This window comes from Lutra lutra, chromosome 9 (assembly GCF_902655055.1).
Source record: "Lutra lutra chromosome 9, mLutLut1.2, whole genome shotgun sequence".
Lineage (NCBI taxonomy): Eukaryota > Metazoa > Chordata > Mammalia > Carnivora > Mustelidae > Lutra > Lutra lutra.
In genome coordinates, this window is record NC_062286.1 from 113,474,538 (window position 1) to 113,501,472 (window position 26,935).

General features: G+C 43.2%; 1 long non-coding RNA gene across 1 annotated transcript; it reads left to right on the top strand.

Moving 5' to 3' along the window:
* The first annotated feature begins 764 nt into the window (after window positions 1–764).
* Window positions 765–17,021, top strand: LOC125109680 (uncharacterized). The gene is made up of 3 exons (XR_007130330.1): window positions 765–820; window positions 14,004–14,094; window positions 16,904–17,021. It is a non-coding gene; the product is annotated as an uncharacterized LOC125109680 (long non-coding RNA).
* The last annotated feature ends 9,914 nt before the right edge of the window (window positions 17,022–26,935 follow it).

Consider the following 26,935-nt stretch of genomic DNA (forward strand, 5'->3'; position numbering starts at 1 on the left):
TTCTAGGAACTGATCAATGCGGGGCTTCAAAGCCTGGATCCCTGTGGTGGTAAATTTTATTAGTTGACTTGGCTGGGTCATGATGCCCAGATATTGGGTCAAACATTATTCTGAATGTTCCTATGAAGGTGAGGTTTGGGGGTGGGTAGAGAAGGATGAGATTAACATTTAAATTGGTGGACTCCCAGTTTGAGGAAAGCACATTGCCCTCCACAATGTGGGTAGGCCTCATCTAATCAGTTGAAAGCTTATTAGAACAATGACTGACTTTCCCCAAGCAGGAAGGAATTCTGCCAGCAGACTACCTTGGGACTTGAACTGCAACAATTCCCTGAGCCTCCAATCTGCTTGCCTACCCCATCAGATTTTGGACTTGCCAGCTTCCATAATGGGGCAAGCCAATTCCTCAAAATCATCTTTTTCTTTTTCTTTTTTTTTTTTTCTATCCCCAGCCTGAGAGGCATATTCCACATCTTATTCTGGGATTCTTTAGTTATAGTTATGTCCAAGTGCTCACAGCCCTGGTAGGAGTCACTTCACGTTAAAGCTACATTCTTTCTTCCCGCAGGCAAAGAAAGCTCCAGGTGATCCTTCCACCTCCTCACAGTGCATCTCAGAGATTGGAGAGACGCGTTGTCTCTCACAACTCACATCACCAGCAAGGATCTCTGATTGGCTCGGTTATACGAATAGTGTTCTGATTGGCCAGCTTCAGCATGGACTCCCACCCCTTGGCTGACATGGCTCTCGAGAAGCAGCTGGTGTGGAGGAGGGGCAGTTTCCCAAAGAGAGGACCCAGAGACAGACGGAGTAAGACTATGTAAGCCTTTGTGACCACAGAAACTGGCCTGTTTTGGAGCAACGGAGCAATTACTTTCTGCCTAATTAGCTCTGGAGTGTGGGATATGGAAGGCTACACTGGTCAGTCTCCCACAGTTGTCCTTTCTCTAGTGTTCTGGCCACAGGTCTGAGGCTGGCTGGGTGAGAGAGCTGAGGACTTTTCTGGCACAGGTCCCAAGGCCTAGATTTGGAGAAAGGAGTGGGAAGGTCCTACTTTGGCTTCAGATCTCATACAGCTTCTCCAATCTGTCTGATACCAGAGAGTTCTGAATGTGGTGGACTGTCGTATTTCCCAGACATTGACGATGCTTTGGTTTTCATGTGCGTCATGACCCTCTATCATCAGAACCCAAAACAGAAAGGGTGTGATTCCTGGACCCCCACCCCCAAATGTCATTAGCTGTGATCATCTGTCTTTACCACCTCCTCCAGAACAGGGCCACCTGACTTGGCTACCCCTCTACCCCCAGTCTCTAGAACAGAGCGAATGTTCAAGTTAGGTACATTACCTAATGAACAAGTTTGGCCAGAAATGCATCCTTCGATTTTGTTTTCCTTCTTAATGGTGACATGTTGACAAACATTGGAAGCAGAGCGTTTAGCCCACTGGAAGTAAAAGGCATACCTTGCTGCTGCCAGAAATTCTTTGCAAAGTTTCCCTTGCCAGAGAGCCCTGTGTAGGAGTTTTCTGCAAAGCAATAAATAATAACTCACACCCACCCTCCACAGGCACATTTCATTTTATTGGCTAAATATAAACGGGTAACTGCAGGCTTCTTCAGGGAGGCCCACGCTATATCTCTCCACCTTCCCTAGATGGGGTTGTGCCTTTAGGCCACCTGCCTCCTCCCTCCCCAGAAACAGCCCCTGGGGGACCAACCCTCCCTCCGCAGGACTCCTGGGGCCAAAGGAGGTAGAGAACATCAGTCCTTAACACAGAAGAAGGGCTGCGTCTCAGAAGATCCCTCAGGGGTGACTCAAATTCCAAGTCCCCAGAAATGAGGCATAGCGGAAAATATCATTTTCCATAGAGAAAGCCCTGCTCCTCCATGAAAGGAAAAGCCCTCTGGCTTTGGTGGACGTTCTTCTGTCACGTCCCAAAAAAGACCACTTTCATCTCCTGAGCTTCAGCTTTCCAGATTTGTTCTCAGGGAAGTTTCCCGTTACCCCCACCCCCCACCCTTTTCCTTCTGTGGAACAGCTCCTGAGTACCCCTAGGCTCATGACCACAGCACATGATCCTTGGAATCGGTGGAATGTGTGATTCCCCCACCAGACTTGGAGAACATTGTAAACAGAAGCCATGTCTTATTTATCTTTAAATCCTCAGAGCCTAATACATAGGAGACCCTCCATAAACATGTTCTAAATGAATCGTGGTTGGTACATGCGTACGTGCATAAATGGATACTCTGCCTCCTGTTCTTTATATCCACTCCATTGTGGACTCATCATATCAAGTCTACAAATAGGAATGCTTGTCCCTGTTATAACCCCATGATTTAGAAGGAAGAATTGAGATCAAAGATCTTAAACTACCTGTGTAAGTTCACCTAGTGAGTGAATGACAGAATCAGGATTTGAGCCCTGGGGAGTCTCATTCCAAAACCGATCCCTCTTCCCACCCCTCTAGACACCTTCCAGCCCATTGGAAGTTTCATGGCCCCAAACCCTACCCAGGGAACATAACCTTCTCGCAGTATTGTTTTTCTATGGGGTCACCTGAACATCTGCTGGCAAGACTTGAAAGAAGGGAGAAGGAAAGACGATGGGGAGGGGTAACAGACAGGTGACAAGCTGACAAAGTCTTCTCAGTTCTCATCAGGCAGCTTTAAAATGCCGATCCTGAGTAAAGCTGAAAAGAGCTGATTATTGAACCACATGCTGCCAATATTACCAGTTATTTTGTTCCCTTCGGTGGTCAGCAGAGAGGCCGGTCTTCTAGAGAAATGAAAACACTCTGATGGAGGAATGTGGGAATAAAAGAGATTCAAAACACTCTCTCTGATCCAATAAAGTACACGTTGTAAGAAAAAGAGGATGGAGTAAGCAGCAAAGATGTCTCCATTTTAAAACCACTTAGCTTGGACCCTGCTCACTCTTTATTCTACACCACTGCCACCTCCAGTTTAAAAAAAAAAATTTTTTTTTTTATTTGACATACAAGATTTTTTTTTTAAATATATTTTACTCTACTTGACAGATGAGCTGATCTTTTCAACATAAAATGAATCGTTTGGCCGTTCCTTTGCATTCTTTGCAAATTGAAATCTCAAGAGCAGGAGCCAAAATTTAGCAGGGTAACAAAAACTAAGGTAGAGGGAACATAGAGGGAACACTCCACTTCCGCTGTTCCCTCCTGCACCCGCGGTAGATTTATCTCTAACTGATCGCAGTGCTGAACTCACATGAAGCCCCAGAACCATGCTGCACACACCTTGCTGTAGGAAGACTCTAAAAATCTGTTAGAATATCGCACCAGACAATCATCCTGCCATTCCTGGGAGTGAGGCACATGGCGACTTAGGAACTAGGGTGCCCGTGTTCTAGCTGCAACTTTCATTTAATGGTTGTATGACTAGAAACGAGGACCTTATCTGGCATCGTTGTTTTCATACATAAAACAGAGTTCGTAATAGCTGTGCCGAAATTGGTTCGGGGAAGTAGATGGCCCCAAACTGCAAGAATGACAGAAAAATACATACAATGGGGGAATGAGTCTGTCACATCCCAGAAAATGAGACTGAGGTCACTTGATTAAAAACACTGACTAGGGGGCGCCTGGGTGGCTCAGTGGGTAAAGCCTCTGCCTTCAGCTCAGGTCGTGGTCCCAGGGTCCCGGGGTCCTGGGATCTAGCCACCCATCAAGCTCTCTGCTCGGCAGGGAGCCTGCCTCCCCCTCTCTCTCTGCCTGCCTCTCTGCCTACTTGTGATCTCAGTCTGTCAAATAAATAAATTTTTAAAAATTACTAAAAACATTGACTAGAAAGTAAATGGTAGCAGATCTGGGAAGGAAAGGAGATTATAAGCAACATCAACCAAAAACACAGGCAGAGCATAAACTCCAGGGAAGTGGAAGTATTAGAGAATTTAGACTCAAGGAATGAGCTTGAGTTCTCAGGTGTTTGCCAGTGTAATTATTTGAGGGTGTGTGGGCTTCCTAGGGCTTCCATAAGTACCACAAATTAGATGACTAAGCCGTAGAAATTTTGTTTTGCCTCCTGGATCTGGAGGCTAGAAGTTCAAGATCCAAGTATCAGCAAGGTTAGTTCCTTCTGAGACCTGTGAGGCAGAATCTGTTCCATGCCTCTGCCCCAGCTTCTTGTAGCTGGCTGGCCATCTTGTCCATTGACTTGTAGAAACATCACCCTGATCTCTGCCTTCATCTTGATGTTCTCCATGTGTGCACATGTCCAAACGTCCTCTTTTAAAAAGGACACTAGTCCTATTGGATTAGGGCCCACCCTAATGACCTCATCGTGACTAATTACATCTGCAATGACCCTATTTCCAAGTGAGATCCCATTCTGAGGTACTAGAGGTTTGAGCTCCAACATATGAATTCTGGATGGATACAATTCAACCCATAACAGGGAAGTGTTGTCAGAGCCACTCAGTAGCTGGGCCCTCCTTCCCTCTCCTGCCTCTAACATCTGGTCACCTATCTTGCACCAGAGCAGGACATCACATGGGACAGCCAGAGGAAGCAGAGTCACAGGTGGTTGCTTACCCCTCAGACAGATGGGGAGTCCCCCCTCCCAGGAAATAATCTTTTAGCAGAACCCACCCAGGAGTGAGTCCTGTCTTCCCTTTTACACATTCACCAGTGGAAGCCTATTAATCACAAGAAGAATTTTAGAAAATAAAAACCAGCCATCTAATTATAACAGTAATAATGGATGGACACAAGCAGGGTTTATTCCAAGCATGCAATGATGGTTCAACCATTTGAAATTTACTAATATAATTATGTAACATAATTTAATTATGTAACATACATTAAATTTACTAATATAATTATGTGGGAGACAGAGTCTATTAATATCTCAATAAATGCATGTAATTGATTGCATTCCTCTTCCCAGTTTTCCATCCTTCTCTGTATCCACACTTTCTGCCATGTGACTTTGAGTTTCTTTCTCCAGAGGCGGAGTATACGTCCCCCTCCCCCACCTTCACTGTTTTCGGGCTTTGCCATGTGACTTGTTTTCACCAATGAGAATGGAGTGGAACTGGGAGGGTCCCAAGTCTAGTTCCTTTGTGGTATTCTTTGCTTCTGTTCATCCCCTCTTCTACTTCTGCCATCATCACAGAACATTCCCTGGTGGATCGCTGGTCCAGGAAGGATTAGAGACTTTGAAACAGTCTGGGTTTAACCTGAAGCTTGTTACCAAGCCTGTCAAGCTAGTTAGCCAAATCCTAGTCAACCCACAAGTGTGTGAGTACTAACTATTGTGCTAATCCACTGAGTATGGGCTGATTGTTACACAGTGTTATTGTGGCAATAGTGAACAGATACAATGCAGGAAAGGCTGTTAGTAAAATTCAGCACTGGTCTCTGATCTAAAACACAACTCCCCACACAAAGTCACACAACTGCTTGCAAACTGCATTCAACTAAGAGCAGATAAAAAGCTTCCTTAATCTGGAAAATTTTAAAAAAAAAAATTTTTTTTTCAAGAAACTTGAAATAAGCCAAATGGTAAAACATTAGAAATGGTCACATAAAAGTCAGGAACAAGACAGAGATGTTACCTTTCAAGGATGTTTTGCAATAATAGGTCCTAGACAAAAAATAAAACAAGAGAAAAAAAAGAGGTATAAATATTGGAAGAAAAGTGAGAAAAATGTCCTTGTTTACAACAACACAGCTGTTCATCTACCAGATATAAATCCAGCAAAACCGTTTAGAAAAAACACCAGAGTTCAGTACATGATCAGACACAAGATCAGTAGATGACATTCAAAAGTTTTCTTCTATATGAACAAAAACCAAGTAGAAAATTAGAAAATATAATGGTAAAAACAAAACAAAACAAAAAACAAAACAAAAAACATGTATTACATAACCAAAAAAAAAAAAAAAAAAAAGCAGTGATCACTTTTCTCCACAAGGCTCATAGATACATAGACTCAGTATTGATGGCAATGCCTTCCCAGACTGATCGCTACGTTCAGTTCACTCCCACCCACGGCCCCAGGATTATATTTCCTTTTTAGAGTACCCGACAAGCCGGTTCCAAAACCATTGCAAAGAACAACATGTGTGCAAAATGCCAAAGTAATGAATATACTGGGAAGGGGGAGAAGGAGTCATACATATCCCAAAACGTATTTAAGAAAAAATTTTTAAAGATTTATTTTATTTATTTTGGAGAGAGAGAGAGTACACAAGCAGGAGGGACAGAGGGAGAGAGAGGGAGACTCTCAAGCCGACTCTGGGCTAGCCCAGGGCACAATGTAGGGCTCAATCTCACAACCTGAGCTGAATCCAAGTGTCAGATGCTTAACTGACTGCCACACCCCGGCACCCCTAAGAAAAATTTTAGTTCTTGGGGCGCCTGGGTGGCTCAGTGGGTTAAGCCTCTGCCTTCGGCTTGGGTCATGATCTCAGGGTCCTGGAATAGAGCCCCATACCCAGCTCTCTGCTCAGCGGGGAGCCTGTTTTCCCCCCTCCTCTCTCTGCCTGCCTCTCTGCCTACTTGTGATCTCACTCTATCAAATAAATAAATAAAATCTTTTAAAAAAAAGAAAAAAAATTTAGCTCTAATGCTACAGTAAAAAAAAAATGAAGGTAAAATTAAAACATTTGGGTAAAAATAAGCTTAGCGCATGTACTATGCACAGCTCCATCTTAAAGGAAGTTCTCAAGGACTTGCTTCCAATAGAAGGACTATGATCCCTGGAGGAAGGTCTGAGATGCAAGAAGGAATGGAGTAGGAGGAAAGCAAGAAAAATATGTGAGCAAATCTAAGAAGAAACTGATTCAGAAAACAACAATCATATCAATGCCTGAGTTGTGTGCCATAGTACTAAATACAGAACTAAAATTCTGGATGTAAATCACAAGTAGAGAGCTAAGTGTCAAAATTAAAGCACTCAAGTCTTACCGGAGGGCCCAGAAGGAGAGTAAAATTCTTGATTGGGAATTCGTTGAGTTAAATGTGCATGTTAAAATTTCAGTAACAGGGGCGCCTGGGTGGCTCAGTGAGTTAAGTCTCTGCCTTCGGCTCAGGTCATGATCTCGGGGTCCTGGGATCGAGCCCCACATCGGGCTCTCTGCTTAGCAGGGAGCCTGCTCCCCCTCTTCTCTCTGCCTGCCTCTCTGCTTACTTGTGATCTCTCTCTCTGTGCCAAATAAATAAATGAAATTTAAAAAAAAATTTCAGTAACAGAGATAAAATAATGGGATAAAGCATATAACTTCAAAACCGAGATGAAAAAATTTCAAGAAGTAAAAACCTCTCCCAACCCAAAAGTTGACAAGAATGAGAAAAAGAAAAAAACAAACAAACAGCAACAACAACAAAGAACAGAAAAAGTAGAATAAGTAAAATGTCCAAAATAAAAGGGTCAAAAAATGCAGTTATACCAAGAATAACAATAAAAGAATATAAAGTAGAAAGTTCTTATTAAAAAATAAAGATGGAATCTTTTCCACTCCAACTACCTTTTATTTACATTCCATGTGTAAGGCACAGAAAGACTGGAAGAAAAGGGATAGAAGCAGATACCAGATAAACAGCAACTAAAGAAAGTTAGTGTTGCTTTATTAATACCAAACTCAATAGAGTTCAATGCAGATAATCGTCTTGGAAATAGACAGGCTTAGTGTGCATTAATGCAAGAAGAGAAGAATATTCTAAATTTGTGTGCCTCTACACCAAAGCTTCAAACTGGGAGTCCTTGTGATGTATTTTTATGACATTAACCAAAAGAGCAACCTTAATAACACAACTCGGTGTGACTTTTCCTCCTTAACACACCCACGCCTAACCAGGTCCCACTTCCTGGGAATGTCTCCAAATAAGCCACCTGCACCCCAGCGGAGTCAGGCTCTGCTTCAGGGATGCCGGGCAGGCAGAATCCGCATGGGTGGGTGTTCCAGGAAATGCTCCTGACGAGGTAGGACACAGCCCAGAGAAGTTTGCTCGGGACCTGGGAAGAGGAATGAAGGAGATCAGAGCTTGCACCAGAGCCTTGGCCCTGGGAACAGGCCTTAGGCAGCTGGGGAAACAGACAGAGTTGGAGGATGTTTGGGAAAAAGGCGGGGGAAGGGGGTGCCCAGAAAAGGAGAAGGGCCACAGAGACTGCCCTTGGCATCCTCGCCTCCTGTCAACTCTGGTCTCCCTGAGGCCCTGGCAGAAATTCCACCCAGCTCTCTCTCTGGCTCCCACCCCACCTCTCATTCCAGCAAAAATTCAGTCTGGTGCAGAAATACAACCCTTACTTTTGGGCCCAGGTATTGCCAAATCAGAGGCCTCTTCTGAAAACCTGACGTTGTGTTTCAGTGTGTGGACAAAGACCACTGGAGTCCCTGGGCAGCCAACACAAACGAACAGCGAACTCTCCCAGGCAGAAGACCCAGCCCCCTGTCCCTGCCTTTCTCAAGCAGCCTCTGTGTGAGGAAGGTCTTGGGCTCAGAGGCGGATGGCCTCCTGGCCTGGTGCCCTTGGGATCATCACTGAACCCTCTTGGCCATGATTTCCCAGCTGTGTAGTGGGAATAAGAGGACTCATTCCCCTCCCTATCCCACAGGGTTTGTTCCTGTGAAGGCACATGATGGATGCTGGGGTTTGAAGTGAAAGCAAAATGCTCAGTTGGGAACCTCAATATATATCCTAAGGTTCCTTTTTCCCTTCAAAAAACACTGATGGATGCTCTCTTGATGTCCCATCGTATGCTCGGCATGGTGGGAAAGTCCCATGCCATGGCCACCCAACCAGGAACCTGTAGATGCCGCTCTTTTCACCTGAACAGTTGGCTGGATGCCTGCCTCCCTGGTCCGTCCATCCTTTTCTCAAGCTCTCATGGACAACCTTGACTCCACCATGCCCCTCCCCCAGGATGCTGACTTACCTTCTTTCCTCTCAGGATCTCCTGCTCTCCTGGCTCCTTCTTACCTCTTATCCCCTCTGTGCCCTCCTCTTTATTACCTGTTTGATGGTGGAAAGCATCATGGAAAAAAGAAAAAATAGAGCAGGGAAGGAGGGCCAGGTATGCTAGGGTAGGGTTGGGGAGAATGCTACAGTAGGAAGGGTAGTCAGGGTATCTACTGGAATTAAAATTGAATTAAATTTAAAAAATTTTTTAAAGGTAGCCAGCATGGGTCTCCTCAGGAAGATTACATGGAGCAATTAATTGGCATGAGGAATTAACAATGTAGATAATTAAAGAAATGCATCCGGTACAGAGGGACAGTCGTTGCAAAGGCCCTGGGGTACAAGTAGGTTTGGCCTGTTGAGTGAGGAGCAGATTGGCCAGAGTGGAGTGACCAGAAGAAAGGGGAGCTGAGAGAGATAATGCAGGGTCACATAAGAAGGGGTGGAAATGACCCCGAAGAGGAGGCTTTTGCAGGGTAAGAGAGGATGATGGCTTGGACCAGGATGATGGCAGTCGAAGAGGGGAGAAAAGGTTGAATCCTGGATAAATTCTCAAGGTAGAACCAGTAGGATTTCTTGGCAGGTGGGGTATGTGAAAGAAGAAGCAAGGACTCCATGGTCATCCTTGCACTGAGATTAAATGGTAATATTAAAATACGTCAGGAACGGCAGAGTGAGGAGCCTGGCTGACTCTCTTCACAGAAAAAGAATGATTTGAGTGGGGAAAAAAAATTTTTTTTAATTTACAGTCTCTAGAATCATCTTAAAGGAATATAGCAAGTGAAGACACATTCATAGAAGAAAATCGATTAAATCTCAGGAAGGACAGCAAGAGTGTGTGGTATTTGAGCCATGACCTGTTCCCTCCTCCTTCCCCAGCTCTGTGGGATGGAAACTCTCCTGCAAGAAGAAGAGACTCCCTTCTCCCTCAGTTCCCAGCCTCAGGCTACAGTTTCACTCTGAGAAGGTCAAGGCTCAGTGTTCCTCCAGCCCCCTGTTGCGGAATCTCTAATCTGGGTGGGTGTAGAGGAAGGAACAGAAGCCCTCTTTTCTCCTAGCAGTCTCTGTAGGGTGGAAGCTCTCCTCCAGGTATGGCAAGCGGAACATCCTGAGGCCCCAACTGTCCTGCCTCAGCTCGTTCACTAGATGGGGGTTCCATGCTTATCAAGGAAACATAGGAAGATGAGAAGCTACCACCCCTCTGTGGTCTTCTTGCCAGAGCAAGAGTGTGTCACTCCAGGAGAAGAGGGCCATTGTCTTCCTTGGGGAAGAGACAGGCCAAAAGAAGGAAGAGCTCCATGGTACTGCCAGGAGGAGACTGACTTTACTTGGAAGAGAATGTGGAGAATTCCTTGCTCACAGCTGTTGGTGAAAACCAGGAGATCTTGGTGAGAGGAGATTGAGAGTAGACCAGCAACTCCAGCATACGGGTAGCAGCCAGTGAAGTGGCAGAGGTACAGAAAGTTGAACAAAATAAACAGGGTAAAAGACAGCTAAGAAGAACACTCCTAGAGTCGCAGCTGACCCTGGGGGGGCGGGACAGGCAGGTGGTGTACCTGCGGGGGTCTGCACGTACTCGGGAGCGATGGAAGCTGGGCATGGGGTCAGAAATGCAAACCAGCCCACATCACGCACAGATTAATCAACAAAGGGCAGGAGCTCATTGTTCTGGCCAGGAATTATGCTAGTAAAATCTGAAGAAATCTGATAAGGAAGCTGCATATTATAAGCCTTAGAGTCATTGCTGTGACAATAACTTCAAAAATAGAATATGAGGTGCCTGGGTGACTCAGTCAGTTAGGTGTCTGACTCTTGATTTCGGCTAGGTCATGATCCTAGGATCATGAGATTGAGCCCTGTGATGGTCGGGCTCCATGCTGGGCATGGAGCCTGCTTAAGATCCTCCCTCTCTCCCTCTCCTTCTGTCCCTCCCCACCCCCATCTCCTCCCCCTACCCTTGCAGGCTCTCTCTTTCTAAAAAAGAAAGGAGGGAGGGAGAGGAAGAGGAAGGAAGGAAGGAAAGAAGGAAGGGAGGGAGCGAGGAAGAAATTAGAGTTAAACAGTCATTAAAAGAATTAAAATGCTATTCTAGAAAATATCCACTTACTACAGAAGAAGACAGTAAAGGAAGAACAGAGGAGGACAAAAGAGAATGAGGCATAGCAAAATGCTCAGTTGCCGTTGTAAATATAAGCGTGTCAGGAATAACACCAAATGAAAGTGATCCAATCAAAAGGAAGGGATTGTGGAAAAAAGCCAGATCCAAGTACGTACTGGCTCCAAGAGACACACTTTATTTTTTTAATTTCCTCTGTTTACATTTTATACACATAACAAAATGTTGTCATTTTAAAGACTTTTTGGTGTACAATTCAGTGGCATTAAGTATATTTACATTATTGGGCAACCATCCATCTCCAAAATATTCCAAAATATTCTCATCATTTCAAACACAAACTCTTAACCTATTAAATAATGACTCTCCATTCCTCCTTCTCCCCAGCCCCTGGCAACCACCATTCTACTTTCTGACGTTGTGGATTTCGCTACTCCAGGTCCCTCATATAAGGGGAATTGTGCAGTATTTGTCCTTTGGTCTGGCTTATTTCACTAAGCATAATATTTTCAAGGTTCATCCATGTTGGAGCATATTATCAGAATTGCACTCCACTTTACAGCTAAATAATATTCCATTCTTGGGGAGAGGGTGGTACTTAGGTATTGATTTACTTATTCCATTTTATTGAGGTATAATGGACAAATAAAATAGTGTATATTGAAAATGCACAACATGACAATTTGAATTATGCATACCTTATGAAATTATTACCACAATCTTGTTAATTAACACATCCATTACCCACTAAAACATAGTTAGGCTTTGTTTTGGGTTTTGTTTTGTTTATATATTGGTGAGAATCCTTAAGGTCTTCTCTCAGCAAATTTCAAGCACACAACACAGTATCATGAACCGTAGTCATCATTAACCATAGTCATCATTAGATCCCCAGAGTTTATCCCTCTTATAACAGAAAGCTTATTCCTTTTAACCAGTATCTCCCCATCTTCCCCAGCCCCTCACCCCTGGTAACCACCTTTCTACTTTCTACTTCTGATTTCAACCTTTTTTTTTTTTTTAGATTTTACATATAAATGAGATCCTACAGTATTTGTCTTTGTCACAGTAATTGCACAATGGGGAAAGAAGAGTCTTTCTAACAAATAGTACTGAGATCACTGGAGTCCACCTGGAGAAAAATGTATTACACAAAAATTAACTCGAATCGAGGTCATAGACCTAGATGAAAGAGCTGAAGTTGTAAAAATCTTAGAAGAAATCATAGCTATAAACCTTGTGATCTTAGGCTATGACTTCATAGATATGATGCCAAAACACAAGTAATGTCTGGAAAAAATACATAAATCGGACTACATCAATTCGGTGCTGCAAATAAATGCTGTGCCAACTAAATGAAAAGATAATCCATGGAATGGGGGAAAAAATTAGCAAATTGTGTATTAAGAAGAAAAGCATTGAGAATATATTTTTAAAAACCTCAATACCAAAAACACAACCCAATAAACCATAAAAGATGACATGATGGTATATTTCTTCTCTTGTCTTTGGCTGATAGAATAATTGTATAAAATAATATATTTATGGGGTGCCTGGGTGGCTCAGTGGGTTAAGCCGCTGCCTTCGGCTCAGGTCATGATCTCAGGGTCCTGGGATCGAGTCCCACATCGGGCTCGCTGCTCAGCAAGAAGCCTGCTTCCCTCTCTCTCTCTCTCTCTCTCTGCCTTCCTCTCCGTCTACTTGTGATCTCTCTCTGTCAAATAAATAAATAAAATCTTTAAAAATAATAATAATAATATATTTATAATTGTATTATTTGACCTGCGAAGTATAGAAATGTGATATATTTGAGGGGCACCCTGGTGGCTCAGTCTGTTAAGCATCTGCCTTTGGCTCTCATCATGATTTGAAGATATATTTGAAGGGTGGAGGATTTGAAGATATATTTCTCCAAAGAAGATATACAAAAGGCCAGTAAGCCCTTGAAAAGATGCTCAACATCATTAGTTGTTAGAGAAATGTGGATCAAAACTATGAGACACCATTTTATACCCATCACCATGGCTACAATAAAAAAGACAGATAATCACAAGTGTTGGCAAAGATGTGGAGAATTTGGAACCCTTGTGCCTCGTTGGCAGAAATTTTAAATCTTTCAGTTAGGTTGGAAATAGTTTGTCCCTCAAAATGTTGAACACAGTGTTACCATATCCCCCAATAATTCCACTCCAGGTGTATAATCAAGAGCAATGAAAACATACACCCAAACAAAAAATGGTATGTGAATGTTCGCAGCAGCATTATTCATAAGAGTCAAAAAGTGGAAAAAACCCAGTGACAGATGAATAGGTAAACAAAATATAGTTTAGCCAAACAATGGAATGTTACTCAGCAATAAAAAGAAGTAAGTATGATATATACCACAAAAAACAGATGAACTTTGAAAACACGCTGAGTGAAAGAAGCCAGTCACAAAATAACACATGTTACATGATTCTGTTTATTTAAAATGTCCAGAATAGGAAAGTCTATAGAGCCAGAAAATAAATTAGTGGTTGCCTTGGGCTGGGAGGAGGGTGTGGGGAACTGGGGAGTGGCTGCTACCAGGCATGGAATGTCTTTCTGAGGTGAGGAATACAATCTAAACTGACATTATATTCGTGGTTACACAGCCCTGTGAAGAAACTAAAATTCACCAAATTGTACACATTAAGTGGGTGATATCTCTAGTGCATGTATTAGATCTCATTAAAGATGTTTTTAAATATTCATATGAAGACGCTCCAATAACTCGATGCACAGACACTCCAATAGTAAAATGCTAACCTACAGTGATGCTCCGAATTTGAGATTTCTTCAAATATTCAGCCCTGCACCTTACCTGAATTCCAGCCCACATTTTCTCCTGCCTGCAGCTCCCCTTCTGGATTCCCTGTCAGCCCCTCATGCTCACAAATTCCCCTCAAATCTGGTCCTCCTCCCAGGTGCCCCTCACTGACTACCGCATTGCCATTTCTGCAGGCTTCGAGACTGAAAAATCTCAGTACCACCTCTGACTCCTATAGCTCCCCATTGGTAAGTCCAGGTGATTTCACTGCTGCCCAGGTTAACCCATGGCTTGCTGCCCCTCCATAGTCAGCTGCCACCACCTGAGTTCAAACCATCCGTCCTGCCCCTGCATTAGTGATGACCTCTAGATTCTCCCACCCACCTGCACCAATGCCAGGTTAATACCCCCTGGGAAGAATGCCAGTCACACCAAAGCTCAGCAGCTCTCAGTGGCTCCCGATGCTGAGTGAGTCAAGTCCAAAATCCTTCTTCTGAAAATTTGGGACTTTCTAGGTGTTCTTTCCCCCCAAACTATCTTCATTTGTCCCTAACGATTCCCTTCACAAATATTCTATATTAAAAACCATCTGCTGTCCTCTTTGAGTGGCATAAACATCCCCCACATCCTTGCCTTTGCCCATGCTGTTCCCCTCCACCTTACACATCACTTCTCCTTATCTATGAATGTCCGGATGTCCAGTCAGGCTTCTTCAAGAAGTTCCTCCCTAGCATCCCCTTCTTTTAAACTTCTGTTACATTCCATCACATGCCAGTCATGCTGCAGGTAACGGTCCATCAGATCCTGTAACTCTCTAAGAGCTTTACCTCTTGCATTGCCATCTCTAACCTTCTTCTTAATCGCTTCTCTGCCTTTTGGCTAAGACCAAGTGGAACCTTGTTCTTTACCTCCCTTCTTCTCTTCCTTCAACATTGCAACGAGTCTTCGTGTGGCATTCTTAAGGGTCTAACCGGTGCTCAACTTACAATTCTCAGAGCTTCTTAGCAGAGAACCAAGCACTGAGGAGGGACTCAGTAGGTATCCATGGACACAAAGCAGGGAGAAAACACAGATAGTGTACTTCCTGGCTTTACAGAACTTACGATCTCAAATGGAAGCTAGACATCAATTATTCCAATGCAAGACAGGATGAGGGAAGTATACGATCAGTGTGTCCCCAGGAGCCATCGAGCCCAAAGGTGATATTTAACGCAACTGAGAGGAACAAGAAGAGGCTAGTTACTAACTGGGGTGAGTGAGATTCTAGTAGATAGGTTTGGTATGGAGAGCAAAAAAGCGTCAAACGCCTTTGCAAGAGGTGAATGGGGGGATAGGATTACAGAGTAGGGTGTATGCCCGGCTAAAAGGGGAAAGGGTGATATATCTGGAGATTACCCTTGAAAATTACGCTGGAGACACCTCATAGAGAGTGAAGGACTCTGGGCTAGGGAATTTGGACTTTAACCTGAAGACTACATTGAGCAATGAAAGAGATCGGGGGCTACACGGGGCTGAAAGGCCACTTCGTATTAAGCCGATTGTGTCTCCATGAATAATCAGTGGCCGATTCACCTGATTTGTAAATCTGACTATTCAGCTACAGATGCCTTCCAAAAATGGGGGCAGATGGTGATTAATTTTTAAAGGGACAACAAAGAGTTTAGCTCACTTTTTTCTTAAAAAAAAATTGTTAAAAACCTTTATTTTCTTAAAGTATATGTAAGTTAACCAAAGACTCCAGGGTAAGTTTCTGCTTGGATAATGTTTATTTTGGTATCTTGAAAGCTTGGCAGTTGTTTAGAAATTCAATTAGAAATTCAACTCGCCTTTAAATAAAATCACCCCTGGGAATGGTAAGTTGGGGCTGATCTCAATATATTAAGTTGACATTATGAGACAGTTATGCTGCAGGTTCAGAGGGTTGATTAAATCTCAAAATGAGCGCAGAACAGGCGCCAAGAGCACACACTTTGTTTAATTGGCTCTTTCAATAAGCAAGACAAAGTTGGGGGGGTGCGAACAGCAATATAAATGGAGGCGATATTTATTATTGTTTAAAAGGAGGTCTCTGTGTCAGATGGGATATCTAGCATCAGCTCCCATGGCTTTTCTTCAAGACTGTGGATACCCCCCCCCCAAAAAAGCACAAATTGACAGGCGGGGCTAGAAGGAAACTGAGACTCCAAGCCACATGCAAGCCACCGAGAAGCACCGAGAACCATATATATATGGAATTCAACAGTTTTAACCCATGGCAGAGATATCTAGATATTTATTGTTCACTGATAATAACCCAGTGCTTCTCCTCATTTCCCAACCTCCCTGTTAGTTAGGTGGAGACCAGGTGACGAGTTCTGGCCAAGGCGCTGAGAGCAGAAATGGGCTCTGTCACTAGTGAGCTGAAGCATTTTAGAGGCAGGGTCCTCCCTCCAGGTTTTCTCTTCCCCAGTTACAGCTGCCCTGGGTTCTGGGTGAATCATGCGTGATGGCAGAGCATCTGTCAACCTAGACTCCTGAACGAGAAGTAAAACTTAGTTATGTCAGGCCACCAAGGTATTAGGGTTTGTTTGGACTACAGCATAGCCTAGCCTATTCTGACTAACCCATCCCCAGTATCCATCTGTTCTGTTATTGGGTCAGATCCCCTATTTTTTTTAGCAGGACACGTGGCTACCTGAAACGAAGACTATATTTCTCAACCTCCCTGGTGGCTGAGAGGAGCAGTATGTTTAAAATCCAGCCAATGGAATGCAAGTGGACATATTATCTCTTCCTTAAGAAGCAGCAGTAATGGGACGCCTGGGTGGCTCAGTGGGTTAAAGCCTCTCCCTTCGGCTCGGGTCATGATCCCAGGGTCCTGGGATCAAGCCCCGCATCGGGCTCTCTGCTCGGCAGGGAGCCTGCTTCCTCACCCCCTCTCTCTCTGCCTACTTGTGATCTCTGGCTGTCAAATAATTAAATTTTAAAAAATCTTAAAAAAAAAAAAAAGCAGCAGCAGTAATATCCCCTTTTCTCTTCTTCTTTGGCCTGTTCTTTCACCTGCTACCTGGAATGTAGATGTGGCCATCTTGGACAAGATGCTGTCTTCAAGGCTCGCAAGAGGGGCAGCAACAGTAAAGGAAGCCAGAGTCCCTGAGAACATGCACCACACCGACTGTAGGCAGCCCGCCCACATTTTCATGTGAGTGAGAAATAAATTTACACATTCTTCAGGCCATTGTTGATTCTAGAAACTTCCATATATTAAGATGTTTGACTATGTCACCAAATGATCTTTTTCACTTCTGCTGCTAATGTGTCAGAAATAAGTGGCAAAGAAGGCCAGAACCAGGACCAGGACTGCCCAATGCAGTGGATATTTTAGACAGATCACTTGGGTTGCCTAGGAGAGCTTGACAACTCTTCAAACAAAAAGATCTTGGAAGAACCAGAGGACTGTGACAACACACATATGGTTAGCAACAGAGTCTCTGATTTCCTTACCTAGGAGGTTGAGGCCATAACTGTTAATAACAACTTAGAATCCATTTCTCTTCTTCTTCTTGACCCTGAAGTAAACTCTTGCCAAGAAAAAGCCACTTCCTCTCTTTGATTTGACTTTATTTTTATGTTTTTAGGTTTCTTACTTGGAAGATGGACTTCTCCCTTATTTTGATTGCTACTTAATTCCCAAGCTTTCACCCATTCCATACTTCTTCCCTTCGTGGTATGGTACCTTCCACATACTAAAGTCTCAGTGGGTGTGAACTTCCCTTATTCTACTTTCCTCCCATAATCCATGGCTTGATACTGAGAGCCCTGTTCTACTATGGAATGAAATAACTCTTCTATCCAGTAAATGTCCACTAGAAGGAAGTTCCATGAAGGCAAGGATTTTTATCTGTGTATCTCTAGTACCTAGAAAAGTACCCTGCATATGGTAGGAATTCTATAAATATTTGCTGGATTTAATATCTAATATCTACTCTATTTACCTCACTACCATGCCACTATTTACCTCTGAGTTACATCAGCTTATATGTATTCAATGCACAAAAATATCCTGAGTGACCAACTGCCAGAGTCTAGAAAAATAAATAAATAGGCATCTTTTTTTAGGGGAAACTTTGTATATAGTATTTAAAGCCATGGCTAAATTAAAATGGGAGTTTATTTTAAACTATAAAGTCTTGAGAATGCTTTTTTAGGTTTACTAGCTCTACCTAGAATCATGCTGCGATAAAAACCATCTCCCAAATCCAGTGGTGTACAGCATAGAGTATTGAATTCTCATTCCCCCACAGCTGCAAGTTGGCTGATCTAAGGCAGGCTCAGCTGGGCTTGGTTCCAAGCTCCAGACCAGGTCCAGATTTGCTCTGTGTGTCTCCATATTTTCCATGTCCAGTGGTTACCCAGGGAATGTTCTTCCCATGAGGAAAGGCCTTGAGCACAGAAGGAAAGTCCAACTGCACAGGCACTCTGCTTTGTGCCCTATGTGCTAACATCCCATTGGCCAAAACAAGTCCCATGATCAAGTGGTCAGGGAGTAACTCTGATCCCCCTGAAGCCCTAGCAAGGGGGTGAATGCACAAAATGGGGAGTGAAGAATTGAGATTGATGATTCACTCCACCACACTAAGTTTGATAAATATCTAACATGAAATCTGGTTATTTTTGATATAAGTACAACTCTGTTGAACACTATAAATTGTCACAAGAAAGGAAAGTGAAGCACGAAATCCCCAGAACTCAACTCAACAGTCCCTAAAGCTGGGAAACGTTCCTTTGTTTCTGAATGAATGAACAACACATGCTGGGTAAAGGTGGTGAAGATGTACTTTGGGTTCACACTCTCTCCCAAGCTTACCATGTTCCAGATCTCTGTCCTAACTCCACCCTTGTCCAAACCTTTTAACTCTTCCACCTGGGAAACCCTCCCAGTAGAAGAATTCTCCAGGCCAGTAATGGTGGTAACTGGCAGGAGAAGTTAAATCAAGAAATTTTATATGCTACCTTCATCCTCATTGGGATGATGGTTCCATGTCCCATTAAAAACAAAGTACCTTCAATGCCAGTAAGAATGGTCACAGAGTTATGGAAGAAGAAGATATCAGAGAGTAGCCAGACTCCCACTTATAGTATGGGTCCTTTGATATCTGACCCAACAAGTGTTCACCAGCCTTGCTGACTGCTGACTCCCAACTGTGGTCACTGTAGGGTTCCTTAACCTGGGGTCCTCAGACTGAATGTGGACAGAATTTTGGGGATCCCTGAACTTGGTTGGGAAAAAAGTTAACCGATGTTTAACTGAAGTAGGATTTAATTAATATCATAATGACATTTAGCACTTCCTTCAATTTTGAATGTAGGCTCAAACCTACAGTAGTATTAGCAATAACTCTGCCTTTGTCACCAAATGACATGTTTTTTTTCTTATCACATGATGCTTGTACATATTTTTGTAGGTATCTTTAAATAAAGATATTTATGTTTAGCACTACTAAACGTGCAGAAGTTATTAAATCTACTGCCAGATATGGTTCTTATTTTTTTTTATTTTTTAAGGATTTTATTTATTTATCCGAGAGAGAGAGAGATCACAAGTAGGGAGGAAGTGTACAGGGCGAAACAGACTTCCCACTGAGCAGGAAGCCCAACCCGGGACTTGATCCCAGGACCCTGGGATCATGACCTGAGCCCAAAGGCAGCCGTTCAACCACTAAGCCTCCCAGGCCCCCTAGATACAGTTCTTGAATATGTCATACTCCATCGCAAATTTGTTTTTCTTATATTTTGATAACTGTGTTTATAATCTAAGTATTTTGTTTCATGAATCTAAAGACATTATACTGAAATAGGTGTCTTAGCTTCATCAGACTACTAATGAACAAATAAGATTAAGAACTTCTCCCTAAGGTTTCCTTTCACAACTTATGTCTTTAGACCCTCAGGAGATGCATCATGGGTTCACCAGGTTGCTTATATGCAACAGCAGGAGCTGTGGCCCAAAATATCTTGGACGTATGTCTTCAGTTCAATCCCTTTTATCCATATTTCAAACCCTTCCCCTTTTGATCCTTATGACTGCTCTCTTCTGCTGAAACTCTCCCAACCCCACTCCAGTTTCTTCTTATAGTTTCCAGAAAAACCTGTAAAAATCTCTTCTTCGTCATTCTTTTATCTCATCTTTAGTCCCTAACAAGGCAAGGTCAAGGCGAGTTTAACTTAGTAATATCTCTGTATTTAATTTTTAAATTTTCCTCTGGATCATGTTGCATCTCTTAAGCTGTTGTCAGGGAAGTGAACTTCACCCCACTCCCTTGTCTACCAGTTCTTACTTTAGAAACTATTGCCTGGTACTGATACAAAGTCTTCCTTCCATTAAGGTTGGTTCTGTCTTCTTCCCCAGATCCACTATGAGACAGTTTCCATGACCCTTCCATAAAGTCTTTTCTCCTCTACACCAAGCAGCCATTGACTCCTCAGCCATGGCAAAGACCTGCTTGGTCTCCAGACCTCTCCTCGCCCTTGTCCCCTCTACAGGCTGCTGTTGGTGGATGGGGCCGAGATGGCAGAGTGATCCATCAGGCATCTGCCACATGCCACCCAAGTCAAGACTTTGCTCATTTCACTGAGGATATGTCATGTGTGTCTGGGCAGTCAAAGATGGGATTGTTTTATAGATGCTTCATTGATGACCAGTAGGGATGATCCTACTGGTCAACTAACCATTTATTGATTCACTTCACATTTAGGATCTTGTCCAGAATGTCCCTATCTGGACATATTTTTATCTCTATCTACTATGGTCTGGATGTTTATGTATCTCCTTCCCCAAATTTTATATATTAAATTCTTAACCCCATGGGGATGGTATTAGAGATGGGGCCCTTGGAAGGTGATTAGGTTCTAAAAGTAGAGTCCAAATGAATAGGATTAGTGCCCTTATAAAAGAGCCCCCGGAAAGATCCCCCACTCCCTTCCACCATGTGAGGACACAGTGGGATGTCAGCAGTCACAACCCATAAGTGAGTCTTCACCTGAACCCTACTGTGTTAACACCTTGATCTTGGACTTCCAGCCTCCAGAACCATGAGGAACACATTTCTGTTGTTTATAAGGATTCTAGACTGTGATAATTTGTTAGAGAAGCCTGAACAAACTAAGATACTACCTGTAATGGACCCAGTAGATTCCCCATCAGAACTCACTGTCCCAGCTGCTGAGAGCATTTCTGGCTGATTGCCCTGGACTGTTTTCTCTCCCTGGAAACCACCCTTAGCTGGGAGACAGCTACCTCACCCAAGAGGACAGTCACATGCAACGACTGGTCACTGGGAAGCTATAGAGGCTCAGAACTCTCCTTGTGACATTAGACAACTGTTAAGGACAATTCCAGCTTCAGAGCTCTGCATCGGTCAGCGGAGGCCTCTGTTGAGACTGTGTTGCAAACTCAGCTTCTCCCAGTACCTGATCATGCTTCCTTCCTTTCCACAGAGTTTGATACCGGGAGCTCCCATAGATCATATGCTAACACCTCATCTCGACTTCTGGGTGACCTCAACCTGCAGCCCTCCTCCACCCCATTCTAGGGCCCTAACCCCACCAGACCTTAAATAGACCACTTTGATCTCCTATTTACTGTCATACCCCTAGTACCTTCTACAAGTCTTGGCACAGAGGAGGGATTTAATAAATGTTTAATCAATTAAATTTAATCTGCAAATTTGACCAGCCTGCCAGCAATACCCTCCTCCAAGTCTCTAGTAAGAATTTTGGCAGCCAATAGCCTATCTGCCCGTGGACCAGACCAAACAACTTGTTACCTAAAGAGCCATCTAGTGATGCTCTCAGGCAGGTGTCTCAGGCCACACAGACAACCACCAGAAGGCCAATGGCAAGAGCCTACTTCCCTGAGGTCCCTGTCACCCCAGATCCCAGGACTCCGTGAGACCAGCTTAGACTAGACAAGTGGGCACTGAGCCTTAAAGCACCGCTCTTGTCCTGCACAGAGGGATTTCTCGCTGAGGCTGATTCTTAACCTCTGATCTTGTTTGCTTTATCATTAAATCTTCTGGGTTTTAACCATATTATTTTTGAGCCATGTGAATTTGTTATTGTTGTAGGTTTCACATGATCAAATATTGGGTATTTCATATACTCAACCTGAGTATTATCTCAGCTTAATTTTTTATTATAAACATTTATCCTTATTGAATCTAATTTGTCTTAAAATTTGTGGGTTTTTTTTGTATATTAACTTACACCTTTTTTCATTTTTACCGCTTTATCACTTTGTTCTTTTATTTATTTTTTTATTTTGGCTCAAGTTGCCATTTTATTGATTAGCATATCCTTTTAAATTGGCTTCAGATTACAAGGCCATTTTCTGTCACCATCACAATCAAAGAGCTGAGTTCCTACACGACTTTCCTTACAGCCTTTGAGGACTGCTGGGAATGTGATAATCAGTCTCTCCATTAGGAAAAGACTATGTCTTCTTCCTGCCTGCCCGTGTGAAGTATTGCAATCAAGAAAAAATAAAATATTAATCCATGTGCTTCTGCTCTACTTTAAAGCACTGGTCCTCAACTTAGCTATCCATTAGAACCGCTTGAACTCTTATTTTTAATTCCAGTATAGTTAACATACAGTGTTACATTTTTCAGGTGTACAACATAGTGATCCAGCAATTCCATACATCATTCGGTGTTCATCACAATAAGTGTACTTTTAATCCCTTTCACCTATTTTACCCATCCCCCTACCCACCTCCCGTCTGGTACCCACCAGTTTGTTTTCTATAGTTAAGAGTCTATTTCTTGGTTTGTTTCTTTTTTCCCCTTTGTTCACTTGTTTTGTTCCTTATATTCCACATATAAGTGAAATCATATGGTATTTGTCTCTCTGACTGACTTATTTCACTTAGCATTATACTCTCTAGGTCCATACATGTTGTTGCAAATGGCAAGATTTCATTTTGTCATGGCTGAATAATATCCCATTGGCTAGAAATACCACATCTTCTTTGTCCATTATCTATCAATGGATACTTGGGCTTCCATAATTTGGCTATTGTAAATAATGCTGCAGTAAACATAAGGGTGTCTGTATCCCTTTGAACTAGTGTTTTTGTATTCTTTAGGTAAATACCCAGTACTGCAATTACTAGATCATAAAGTAGTTCTATTTCTAATTTTTTGAGGAAGCTCCAGATCATTTACCATAGTGATTGCACCCATTTGCATTCCCACCAACAGTGCACAAGGGTTCTTTTTTCTCTGCATCCTCAACAATATTCTTTTCTTGTGTTTTTTATTTTAGCCATTCTTTTGGGTGTGAGGAGATATCTTATTGTGGTTTTGATTTGCATTTCCCTGATGATGAGTGATGTTGAACATCTTTTCATGTGTCTGTGGGCCATCTGGATGTCTTCTTTGGGGAAATGTCTATTCATGTCTTCTGCCCATTTTTTAATTGGATTGTTTTTTGGGTGTTGAGTTGTATAAGTTCTTTATATATTTTTGGATACTAACCCTTTATCAGATTATGTCATTTGCAAATATCTGCTCCCATTTCAATAAGTTGCCTTTTAATTTTGTTGATTGTTTCCTTAGCTGAGCAGAAGCTTTTTATTTTGATGCAGTCCCAATATTTTATCTTTGCTTTGTTTCCTTTCCCTCGGGGGACTTTTCTAGAAAAAAAAAGTTGTTACGGCTGATGTCAGAGAAGTTACTGCCTGTGCTCTCTTCTAGGCTTGTTATGGTTTCAGTTCTCACATTTAAGTCTTTAATTCATTTTGAGTTTATTTTTGTGTACAGTGTAAGAAAGTGGTCCAGTTTCATTCTTGTGCATGAAGCTGTCCAGTTTTCCCAACACCATATGTTTGAAGATGGAATTCTTTTTAATAACAACATTCAGCCACTCTCAATTACATGAGAATCTTGGAGTCGAGTCCAGGCATTAATATTTTTTAAGTTCCCCCAGATAATTCCAATAGTGGTAACTTTGAAAACCACTGGTCTATGACTGCTATTCAAAATGTGGTCCATGGACCTGCAGCACCAGCATCACCTGGGAGCTTATTAAAAATACAGAACCCTAGGCCTTACTGCAAACTTGCTGAACTGGAATATGCATTTAGCAAGATCCCTAGGGGACCTGGGTGCATACTGAAGCTTGAGAGGCATTTGTTTTAAAACACGTTCTGATAGGGTTTCCATCTTAACCCTTTCTTTTTTTGAAAAAATAATCTTTGGCCTGGAGATTTGAGAATTCTGCATCTCAAATATTTGCAAGGTCAATCATCTATACTCTCGTCTCGATTCATCCTATCCCAGAGGAGATAGTGATTTGGTTAACTGAAATATTTCTTTCCCAGTTGGACTAAATTGCTTCTAATTAAAGAGATGGAGAATGTTGAATTTGTCAGAAATTCTCTTGGGGAGAGCATCATGTTTCTTTGGAAGCTCTGCCTGGAGAAGTCTGTTGCGGTGGAACAGAGCAGCCCTGGGCAGGACCGTCAACAGGTGCCAAAACCTGAGTGGAGAAAGAAGAGCACTCGGCTACAATGAGGGGGCAGGGAGAAGGAGACACAGGCAGAGGAGAACTTTCAAGATCAGTGGAAGATGGTACGTGATCCCTCAAACCTTCCATAAGGGTGATAAACTTATGGGTATGGAGGCAATGTGGGGGAAGACTGTGAAAAGTTCTCAGTGTACCCAGGTTGTAACAAGGAAACAGAGTAGAGATTTGATGTTTGGATGCAGAAATTAGGACCAGAAGGACCATGAAGAAGGTGGCGCTCTAAGGTCAACAGAAATCACCCAGAGAATGCTTTGGGCCATCAGAGGCCATGACACTAAGTGGTTGGGTCCAGTTTATTTTGATCTATAGGAGTGGGAAGGCCTTAGCTGAGGAATTGGTTCAATATCTTACTTCCCCCCAGATCACTGGAGACAGGATAGTTTCCCCCCACTGACAGAGGCTGCCTGGAAACTGTTTTGGAAAAGCAAGCAATTTCTGGCTTCCCACAGAAGCTCCTATCCCCAAATGGTATTTCCAACCACATTTCTACTTCCAAGAGGGCCCTGAGGACAGCAAGAGCTCTTCCCCATCTGACTCCAGGCTTTCTAAAAGTAGGTGCCCAGTTGGCTCTTAAAGTTTGGCTAAGGGGTGGGGGGAGACAGGGCTTCCATCTATGGATAGGATGCTGTGCTAGAAGGACTGCCATCCTAACTCCAGCTAGGAGGACCTGAGACTGTTTCCTCTCATGGGGAGAAGTTTGAACCATCTCTGCAACATTGTACCCCCTCCAATCTTTCTCACTCAACCAAACTGATTGCTCCCTTGCTGTAGGGTTTGGTAGGAAGAAGGAAGTTTTTCCCCTCCTCCCCTACTCAGTGGGACTCAGGACAAGCCTGGCCTTCATACCCAGCATGCTTGCCTTTAGACTGTTCATATACTGGCCAAAACACGTCAGCAGCAAGCACACCATCCTGGTGCCAAAGGGGTGTTTATAAAAATTGTCCAGATGCTTATTTCTCTCTTCCAAAAATTGCCTTCTGTCTGATCCAGCTTACAGATTTGTGCCAGAATACTGGGTCTTGAAAAACTGTAAAAAAAATTTATCAACGTCCTACCCAGAAGTTTTCCCCTACGACCATCCATTCTTCAAACCGCTAAGTACGTTATTCTAAATCGTTGGAGATGAGGATTTCAATACATAGATATTTCCTTTCTTTACTTTTCTTTTCTTTCTATTTGCCTCTCTTAATTGTAGTAAAAATATGCCTAACATAAAATTTAGCATTTTTTAAGTGTATGATTCGGTGGCATTAACATTTTATTTCTATGTGGAGTCCATTTGGATGGTTGGCCATCTGCCAAGAATTGCCAGCTTTGCGGCCTCCGTTTAATTTCCAGCCTTATTTTTGCTTGTAGGACAACGACCAGAATGGTGCTCTCTGATGACAGGTTTGTCTTCTAATCTGGCTTGGTTCCCTGCTCCCTGCTATCATGTTGGTGTGTCCAGCCAGACAAGGCTGGCTGGCAGGCCCCCGGGGAAATCTGTGCATCTCAGTGAAGGACTCATTTGTTTTTTGATGTGTTCTCTCTCCCTCTCCCTGTCTCCACCCCACCTTCCGTTGGGTTCTGCCTTGACCTGTGACTCATAATAAGTGAGGACTTAGCATGGGCTCTGTGATTTCTGCTTCCACCTTGATAGGCCTCTGAAGGACTCGTGTTGCTTAAGTAGAGAAGGAAGGTAAGGAAGGTATCCCTTGTGGGATGTGGCAGAACACAGAGACAGTTAACTACAAATTCAATGCTCTGGATGCACTGACTGAAAGAGGACATAGAGCCCTGAAACGTAAATCTGAAGAGGGAAATTAGAGTAAAGATGAAGGTGCCAGAATAAATGAAGTAAATTTTGTTCTGAAGAAAATAGGGAGCCATGAAATGTGTAGGAGCAGTCTCAGTCAGTCTGGGTAGAGAAGAGCTTGTTTATAAGGAATATTGGCTACGGTCTGAGGTGCAGGCCTCCTGAGTCTAGATTGTACCATTAAAGCTGAAGAGGAGAGACCTAGGGAGTCGGTGGGTGAAACCCAGGAAGGACCAACCCAGAGAAGGTGACTGGTGACTGGGAATGGGGGAGGAGAAAGGTCTCTAAGGGAGCAAGACTGACAGAATGGAGGAGCAAGTCACAGAAAGGGACAGCATGCTGAAAAACGAGCTTGGGAGATGGAGCAGATATCTGTCAGTCCTTGCTCATCTCTCTTCCACAGTCACCTCTCCACAGGGAAGGACACGCCTCGGGAACACCTACCACTCACCAACTGTGGGCTTTTCTGACTGTGGGAGCCCACTCAGCCCACACACAAGAATGGTCTCAAGGGCTCAGAAGTTAATTTACCACAGCAGCAACCCTCTATCCATGATGGACTGGAGCGGGGGACAAACAGCCCAGCTCCCTCATTACTCAGGTGGGAAGACACCAAAGTGCACTGTCTCCCAGAATTCTCCAGGAGGACGGAGCCCCCGTTACCCACTTGGGAACAGAGTCAGTGACACACCCTTCATTGGCTGTTTTCCTTCTCCTGTCAGAGTTTC